This window comes from Podarcis liolepis (assembly GCF_965112155.1).
Source record: "Podarcis liolepis genome assembly, chromosome: 16".
NCBI classification, from domain to species: Eukaryota; Metazoa; Chordata; class Lepidosauria; order Squamata; family Lacertidae; genus Podarcis; species Podarcis liolepis.
Window position 1 is genome coordinate 35,729,139 of NC_139567.1, and position 9,703 is coordinate 35,738,841.

At 42.9% G+C, this 9,703-nt stretch overlaps 1 protein-coding gene across 1 annotated transcript in view; it reads right to left on the reverse strand.

Moving 5' to 3' along the window:
- WSCD1 (WSC domain containing 1) overlaps positions 1 to 9,262 on the reverse strand; it is a 41,778-nt gene extending 32,516 nt beyond the window's left edge. Inside the window, exon 1 of the mRNA XM_083479637.1 lies at positions 8,759 to 9,262. The gene's annotated coding sequence lies outside the window, so the exon portion shown is untranslated. The remainder of the gene's footprint in view (positions 1 to 8,758) is intronic.
- Between the last annotated feature and the right edge of the window lie 441 nt (positions 9,263 to 9,703).

A 9,703-nucleotide genomic window follows, 5' to 3' on the forward strand; every position in this document is an offset into this window, starting at 1 on the left:
ATGAGAACAGAAATCGTGCTCCGGCAGTGCAGCAGCAGCAGCAGCATACTCCATTAGCTAAAGTGGTGGTTCAGGTTAAGAACAGTTTCAGGTTAAGAACAGAGCTCTGGGACGAATTAAGTACTTAACCCGAGGCACCACTGTATACTGGAACATTTTGTTGCAGATCCCCCTAACAGAGGATCTATTGCACGGACCCAGAATATCTCCTAAAATGCTAATCCTTGTCATTAAAATAAATGAAAACCTTTAGGCCAATATATTAAAACATTATCAACAATTTATTTGGGAGAGAGGGGTGTAACAACCCTATGGACCCATTTAATTTTGCTTTTCTACTTTGTCAGCTCTCTTTGAGAACAAATGTATTCAAGCTTGGAAATAATTTCAGGACCTAACCAAAATAGATTTTGGCTTCCAGCCTGCCTTCTGGATATAGACATCCATTTTTCCCCTGCAGCTTTATTAGGGGAGGAAAGTCAGTATTAATATAATAACTTGTACATGCAGATCACTCAGCGTGAAGCCAAAGCAAACTGGGGAAAACATGCTCACATACAAATCCAAGCATTTTGTTTGTTTATCTAGATGCTTTGGCTTACCCTTCCTTCAGAAGGATGTGTAGCCGTCACAACATGATAAAGCTATGATTGCTTAGCTGTGGCTCCTGCACTGCTGGGGGTGTGATCCCTCCCACCATTACAATTCTATGATTCTATGATCATCACCATAATTGTGAAGGACCACCAGGGACAGTCCCACTTCCCTCTGTACATCCCTCCATATGGATGAAGGATTAGAGCCCTGGCTAGCAGGTCTTCCTGGTGGATAAATGCTGAGAGGGAAGCTTGCAACCAGACAAGACCTGCCATTTCTCCTTCCTGCAGTGGGGCCTGATCAAACAGATGAGAAACTGCAGGGCAGAGACACAGCAGTTGGCATTGAAGCTTCAGAGTTTCTTATACCTGCGGAGGAAGGGGAAGCAAAGCAAAAAGGCATTGAGAGCCTGGCTGGAGTTCTAGCTGAGAGGAAGCCCAGGAGGTGGCAGGGAATCGGAAGGCCTCACCCTTTCTGACCCAATGGAGAGCCACTACCAGCCAGAGTAGACAGTGCTTGACTTGATGGAAAACTGCCAATGTTAAAATGATATCAGATGGAAAGACAGGAAATTACAAGGGTGCAATAACCCTGAGTCAAATCAAGGTGCCACAGGGTTTGTGTTGTAGAGGTAACGCTCCGCTTTGCGAAGGCAAACCTCACACCAGAAGTGCAACAGTATGTCAAGGAGCGTTACGCCTGCTTTCCCTGACCTTTTGCCTTCTTGGCTAGAAAACAGGGTTTTCCCCTTGACCTTTTGTCCTTTCGCAATTTGTTTGCTAGACATATTACTTGGCTGGAGCATGGTGGGGAACACAGACTTAATCAAGTATTGGGGGGAACATTCGAGGGAAGCACCTGCTGACACGTGTATTTGCTAATGCTGGAAATGTGCTTAGATGGAAATACGTTAAGTTCAGGGTGGTTTCACTACTGTTTCCAATTGTTGACTTCTGCTAATAAAAGGAGCCTCTGTAGAGCTAGCCGGCAGCTTGCTTGGAGCATGCTTACCAGCTTGCTCCTGCACAGCTCACCTGCATTACCAACTCCTGTCTCATGCCTTCACTTCAGTGTGTGTGTGTTTACATTTCTGAGTTGAAGCACTATAGGAACAAGGCACCCTGAGTCAGAGAAGCAATGCTATATCCCAAAAGTCTCAGATCCCAGGCCTATTGCCTAGGGCCCCCAAAAAAAGAGGCAGGAAGAAAAGTGCTGCAGACATCCTTTGCTCTAAAAGTGAAAACAAACGGACTACAGTGGTACCTTGGTTTACAAACTTAATTCGTTCCGGAGGTCCGTTCTTAAACTGAAGATGTTCTTAAACTGAGGGGCTCTTTCCCTAATGAGGCCTTCTGCTGCTGGTGCCCATCAACCATCTGGCCTCTGTTCATAGACAGAGATAAAGTTTGCTAACTGGAACATTACTTCCGGTTTTGCTGAGTTCTGATACCAAATAGCTCGTAAACATGGCTGTTCTTAAACCGAGGTACCACTGTATAAGGGGAACACTCTGGAGTAGCTTATGGGAAATGTGGGGAAGGCAGAGTTTGCTTTGAAGAACAGGCCTAGCTTTTAAGAATTTATCTGGGCTTCCCAATCACAATGCTTTGGGTGAGGACTGTTGAGTGAAATAGTTTTTGTTTCATGCAATTGTTGCTCCATTGCAAATTCTGTCTCTCTGGAACAGGGTGATTCCTTTCTCCTACCTCTCACCCTTTCCAATAATTTCCTGTTTATATTAAGCACCCAATCCTATTTCAAACAACAAGAAAAAAACAAAAGAATTAAAGACTCTCTATTTGTCTGTGCTTTGGCAGATTTCTGACCCAGGGGCACCTCTCTCATGTCAGCAGTTTTCATACTGACTGCCCACCAAACAATGGGAGAGGCCAAGTGATCTGCCCTAGAAGGGTCAAGTCTGTAGCCTTGTGAGGAAAGCATTGCAATTGTCACTCTGGAAGTTGGCAGGCTCCATCCCTCAGAAGCATCAACCATGCATGCAAATTGCATCCAGTTCCAACAGAAAATGGAAAAGTTTAGACTTTTTAAAAAAATGTATAAAAATAAAAGTTCAAGGTGCCGGCACACTCACACAAAACGCTAAAAGCTATCTGCCAGTAATTTTGGCATGTTCCATTCATTCTAGAGGGGCTCCTGTGCCTGCAAATTTCACCCACTTCTGTCAAGAGGAAAACAAGGTAGATGTTTTTAGATTCCCCCTCATAGTGAACAGTGGGGTACAGATATTTGTTTTTCACTAAGGTAAATTTGGACCTGAATCATGAGTCAAGTCAGACAGATCACAAATTCGGAACAAATTAGTCTGCTTCATAAACGCTACGGCTACAGATCTGAACCAAATCTTGAGGCTGGTGTGTACTGCTGCTTTAACAAACAAAAAAACCTCTGCCTGAGACTGTGGAGATTTTCTGCTAGCTGGAATAAGATCAAGGGTAGCCAGAAGTTTGACCATAATCCACTAATAGATTTCTGGGGGATTTGTAGTAGATCATCAATATTTCCTGGCTCCCAATTGTCTAATAATAGGAATATCTAAAAACACAGGGTTGTAGCCAATGTTCTTAAGCCTAATTTCATGTGGGTGACAAGGAGGGCACATGGTTCACACAAAGTGTCATTGTTATTGCCATGCTGCAAAGAGGTATTGTAGGGTACCTGAACATCGTGAGGACAATCTGAGAAAAAGACATGATTGTAATTAGGTGTTAGATATGCTAGCACATGTCCATGTGTGTCCATGTGCATCTCTGCAAACAATAATAAGAACATAAGAAGAGTCCTGCTGGATCAGACCAAAAGCCCACCTAGCACAGCATCCTGTTCTCACCATGGCCAACCAGAAACCCCAATAGGAAGCCCACAAGCAGGACCTATGTGCAATAGCAACTCACCCTTGTGATTCCCAGCAACTAGAACATAGCCGTCATGCTAGTAATCACTGATAGCCTCCTCCTCCTCCATTCATTAGTCTACCACTCTTTTAATGCCATGAATTATTCTAATGCTCTTCTAATGCCATCAGAGTTGATGGGCATTACTATATTGTGTGGGCATTACTAACCCTTTGTTCTCCTGGTGGAAATACTTCACATAACCCTATCAGGGTTTCTCAACAAGTCTGTTTGGGTCTTCAAATCTACAGCAGCAAAGAGATGCCTTCCAACATTTCAGATCCTCCTAAAGTCCATGTGTGGCTGCATGCATGCATTTATTAAAGTCTAATTATATATTTATCTTGCCTGTTCATAGTGAAGGCACTTAAGGTGGATGATGTCAACATATGTTAAAAAGAGAAAAAGAGAGTGCAGTGTTATCACATAAGGAGCCGCTGGTCTGATCCTGATGGCAAACTGTGCGCAAGTTGATGCCCTGGTTCGCATTTCTATGGATGCACGCTAGTCTACTGCCAAGCTGCATTCGCCACCCACCTAGAGATGGAACATGAAGATGGCAATGTTTACATCCCTTTGAGTCCATTTGTAGGCAGAACATCCACTTTGCATGCAGAAGGTCTTAGTTCCAATTCATGGCATCTCCAGGAGAGACTCCCTATCCGAAACCAGTGTTGAGCTGAAAAAGAAAGCTACTTTGAAGAATTTCCTTTCACTATTCCCCACTATTTCTTTTCTCTGTGGCAGCTGTCATTTGCCCCCAACTATGACTTGGAGCAAGGCTAAAGGTCTGGGACACTGCAAACAATACAGTGGTTGCCAAAGGTGTATTTGGGGAAGCTTCGGGTACTCAAAAGAACCTGTGCTACTTCTGCCTTTGGTACTGGTGACCCCCTTCCCCTCAGCCCCAACAAACTGTTAGAAAAATTTATCCTCCACCTGGAGAAATTTGTGATATGGTGTCCTTCAGTTCCTCTGTCCACAGATCAGGTGGAGAATATCAAGAGGCCAGCTGTGTATAGCTTAGGTCTGTTCTGTTGTTCTCATTCTGGGAAACTTTTCTTCTGTTTCAACTTTTAAAATCATGCTGAACACTTTCCTGTTTCACTAGGGCTTATGCAGGCAATTAAAAACACATCTTTCTGCAATCGTCTGATTCAACTTTTCAAATATGATTTTTACAGTACGGTTTTATGTCTTTTTTGTTGTAAAGAGCTTTGATTATTATTTTTTAATGAAATAGCAGTCTATAAATAAATAGCATTTTGCTGAAATCTGCAATTTCCACAAGTTACCGTCTTATTAATTTTGTTTGTTGCTTACTGCATGAAATGCCTCAATGTGACGCACAACTGTAAAAATATATCCATGCAAATGCTCAAAGAAACACCAGTAAGAATAAAACAATGCTACTTCTTAAAAGTTATTATCCTGCCATATTATAAGAAAGATAAATCCTACCCAAACCCATTAAGATTTTTTCCCCACATGATGTTTATCTACCAACATGAAAAAACAGTACGTGGATTACGTTAAAAAGAAACACCATTCAAAAGTAATATAGAGAATATCCTAAGTACAGTGAAATCAAAATGATTTGTTGTTGTTTTAAGCAGTGTTTTATCCATGAGTAGGGATGGGGGATAAATTCAATTCAGTTTGCATTTTAAGGTCAAATCTACTAAATTTCCACCTTCTGAAACAGTATGAAAACCGAAACATAGCCATCCTTTGAGATTCACACTTTTCTGAATGCTGTGGTGCAGTTTTCCAACCTAACAATGTTTACAAAAATGCATATCTTAGGGGGGAAGGATACTAGTAGAAATAGGATACATGAATTCATATTAAGGAAAACTACTTGCCAAAATGTTTACATTAATCAAAACTGCACACCCAAAAAAGTGTATTAGAAGAAATTCACACTATAATGCTAAAAAAAAACACACACATGAGGATTTAAACAAGCAAAAAGATCACAAATTGCTGCAGAAATGTGGGGAACTGACTTTCAGATTGAAAAAATGATAGAAGCGAAACTGACGGATCCTTTTATCCCTTACAGATCAACAGTGTAGAGCATGGAATTGGAGAGCCAGTGAAGGACGCAAAAGCGAATTTGAACACACTGTTGCCAACATTCCGCATTAGCGCTGCTCAGATAGACTGCATGTAAAAGTTGCTTGCCGCTGCCCAGTGTTATATTACCAATAGGAACATGGGGAGCTGCCTTCTACCACATCAGGCCATTGGTCCACCTAGCTGTGAGTTGTCTACACTGATTGACAGTGGCTTTCCAGAGTTTCAGGTAGGGCCTGCTGGATTAGATGAAAGGCCTGTTGTTATGTACTGAGGACTCCGGGTATATTTCACCTGTCTAGCCCAGCAACTTATTTCCCTCTGTGGTCAAACACATGCTTCTAGGAAGGCTTTGAACAGGGTATAAAGGAAAAGGACTCTCCTTTTTAATTGTTCATCAGAATCTGGTGCTCTTAAGGTACATTGCCCCTGAATATGGGAGTTCTATTCAGGGTTAATCAGAACTGAGCTCTGTTAGGTGATGTAAACAGTTCGTCTACTCCATCTTGAGGTCCATAATGGTCTACTGAATGCTTTCTGGAAGCCCTCCCGTTCTGTTGCCTATTGGTTGCGAAGGCTATGCGGAATGTCTATATCCTGAAGTGATATGCCACTGAATACCATTTGATGGTGGGTAGCAGCACGGTTCTGAATTTGCTCCTTGTGGCATCCAGTGCTGAAGTTGGTAATTGTAGCTACCAACTTCCTCCCTGATCTCGGACAGGGTTTCACAAGCTTCTCAGTTCACTGACTCCCTTTATGAGCTTGTAAAGTGGTAATTGACCACAGACCAAATTCTTAGGAATGTAAATTGACTAAAGCCAAGAAATATGACCAGTCACCACCACCAGGAAGAAAAATAAGGAATGCTGTTGTATTTTGGAATCACCTTATTAAATACAGAAGTTCCTCATGGGCAAGGGAGATACAATCTATACATGCCCATGCCTTTTATATCCTATTTCTAGTTCCTACATTTTTCACACCATATCTCATAAGCTTCATTTCCACTCTGGGCCCTTTTCCAACCTCTTTCAGCACTTAGGACTTTTATCCACACACACCTCTGAATAATCTTGTCAGCCCCCAAGAGGTCAGTACCCACCACATTAATAAATATAAATAAAATTTTATATAAATAAAATTTATTTTATTTTTTTATTTTTATTATTATTATTATTATTATTATTATTTGAGAAACCCTGATCTAAGAACATAAATAAGAGCCTTCTGGATCAGGCCAATGGCCCATCTAGTCCAGCATCCTATTCTCACAGTGGCCAACCACATGTCTCTACTGGGAAGCCCCCAAGCAAGACCCGGCTGCAAGGACACTCTTGTCTCGTGTGGTTTCAAGTAACTAATATTCAGAAGCACACAGCCTCCCACTGTGGAGGCACATCATAGTCTTTATGGCTAGTAGATCTAGAGAACCTGTTTCGCTGCGCTCCAGAACAGGTGTTTCTTCCACTCTGCCCTATTCAAAGCAGATCTGGCCATTTCTGGTAACTGTTGCGCTAAGTCCTGGCCTGGGGGGATTGCAGCTGCAGCAAGGCCCACAACAGACAACAAGGTGGCAAAGGGCTATCAGGCCTTAGTCATTCTGAGCAAGATGCTTGAAGCAGCAGTGCAGGAGAATTGGAAGGAACACTGGGGATGAGGGAGAGTGCCTGGGTGCCTATGGAGGTGGCAGAGGGCAGGAGATAGATCGTGATGCCTTCAGAGGCTGGAATGTTCATAGGAGGCTGTAGACAGCTGCAGGGAGAAATAGGGCAACAAGTTCTTTTTCCACCCAGATACTTGAGCCTTTTAAAAGCTCCATGTTCAAGGACCAATCAAACCATCCTTCCCAGCAGGGAGAGCAGTACTAATGACAGGAGAGCACTTTGGCTCAGGTATCAAAACGAGCCAAGGGTGTCCATGGTCTGCTCACTAAATCTGAGGTTAAGCATCTGTTTGCTAGGCTCTTCTGGGAAAGCCAAAGTTTAATTGCAAATATCATTTTGAGGAAGGAAACACAATCCTCTTTCAAGACCAATGTTGCTACTCAGGGGAAATAAGGATGTCTGAAATCGAGAGGGGGGAGCAAATCCCTTTGAGTTGAAGAAACTGGAGACTTAAAAACTGCTTCCTTCCTTCTTTAGTGAAATGAACTGAGATGAAATGATATCCCTGTTTTCGTGAACCTTGCCATCAACACTTTTATTTTCTAGGTCAGTGGCAAAACTGCCAAATTATAGGGTAAAATGAAAACACACTCTTGTTTGAGAGAGAGAGATAGCCACAGGGGGGGGGGGGAGTTGTGCTATGGCAAATGTATACATACAGTGCAAAAGGATTATGACTTCTGTCTTTATTTTATTTTTAAAGGAGGTTAAGGGAAGGGTGAGAAAGAGGAAATCTGATAAAACTTAAGATCTTGAAAAATCCAAGGGGAAGAAATCCTATTTGCAAATGGGTTCCTCACTTTGATCTCCAGGAACTGTAGGTCAAGCTGCTTTCTTTGTCATCATTTCTGCAAACCAATATGGTTCTGGCATGACAGCCAGAAGTAAGTTTTTCTCTAAGGGGCAACGTGTGAGATGACGCTCTGCATAATGGTAGTTTCAGAAAGGCTTCTTCTTTCAGCAAGGAATAATATCATCCCAAATGTATGGTTTGAGAGGCCCTATGGTCGAGGGTTTGGGAGACACTACAGAGCTGCAATAGCAACCAAGCAAAAATGGAGATAGATGTTATTTATAAAGTGCTGCAAAAATGTATGTGCTTGCATTTGGGGTAGGGGGGGGTTCAGAGAAACACTGGCCTCTACTTGTGATCTTCAGAACACAGGGGTAACAGTCCACTCTTGCACACACACACATATATGATCTCCCTTTTCAAGTATACCAAATCCAGGCTTCACAGTGCCTCAGCCTCCTAGCACAATCTTCACAACACAATCCTGCTACACACACACACACACACCACATGCTTGAGATAGCACGGATCATTTTCATCAACCCCACAGATACCTGCCTCCGTAATGCATGCAATTGCTAATGGCTCAGGAACAACGGTGGAAGAAGGAAAAGAAAGAAAGAAAGTTGTTCAGTTCTGACTTAGGCAGTGATGGATGGATATTTGCAAACACTTTTCAACGTGCCAATAAGAAGGGAAGGAACACTCACCTCACATACATAGTTGCGCATGTAATCAGAACTCCAATTTGAGAGAGGCAAAGTCCTCCGCAAATCCAGCGAAATATTACCAGAAAACTGTATTGCAGCTCTGTGAAGCAGATCAATCCGTCTCCCAGCGCCCTGCTCCGTTAATCCTCCTTCTACCACCCAGATTTCAGTATACAGAAGCTGTAATCCTCCTGCATCCTCCTTCTCGCAGCTCTGCTCGTCTCTAAGCTCAGCACTTGAATACCTCCAGCTGTTTATATCAGTAACTAACCGAGCCCTAAGAGAGCAGACCCACTTCGCACATGCTCACTGCGGACCGGGCTTCGCCACTGCACAAGCCGGAGCTCTCCAGGGTCCTAAGTGACTCACCCAGCCACCGTTCAGTACAGCAGCACAGGATGCAAAATATCACTTGTGTTGACTCGGGGAAATAAGAGCACTGCCTTGTCTGTTTTCATTGCAAGCTACAGGAAAGAGAAGGACACACACACACGCTAGGAAATGGCATCCATATCAGCAGCTTGGATCAGTCTGATGGCTTATAAAGGCTTCTCCCCTCCCCAAACATCCCCAGGAAGCTGTTAACATTTCTACCGCTTATGACCGCAATTTCTCCACAATTGTTCTGCCTCTCTTCGTGGGTTTTTGCAAAGCTGCTGAAGATGACAGTTGCATAAGCAATGCCTTAATGCTATTACTATGCTGAATGTAAATCAAGTCATATAAATCTGCATGAATTTTATTTGCTGTTGTTATTTTATTTTTTATCATTCTAATACAGCTTCATCTGGTTCAACAGCTACAGCCATATCTGGATTGGAATGAGTTGGCCGCTATATTCCATACTCTGGTAACCTTCAGACTGGATTGCTGCAATGTGCTCTGTGTGGGGCTGCCCTTGGTTCAGGTCTTGAAGTTCAAGCTGGTGCTGAATGCAGCTGAGGA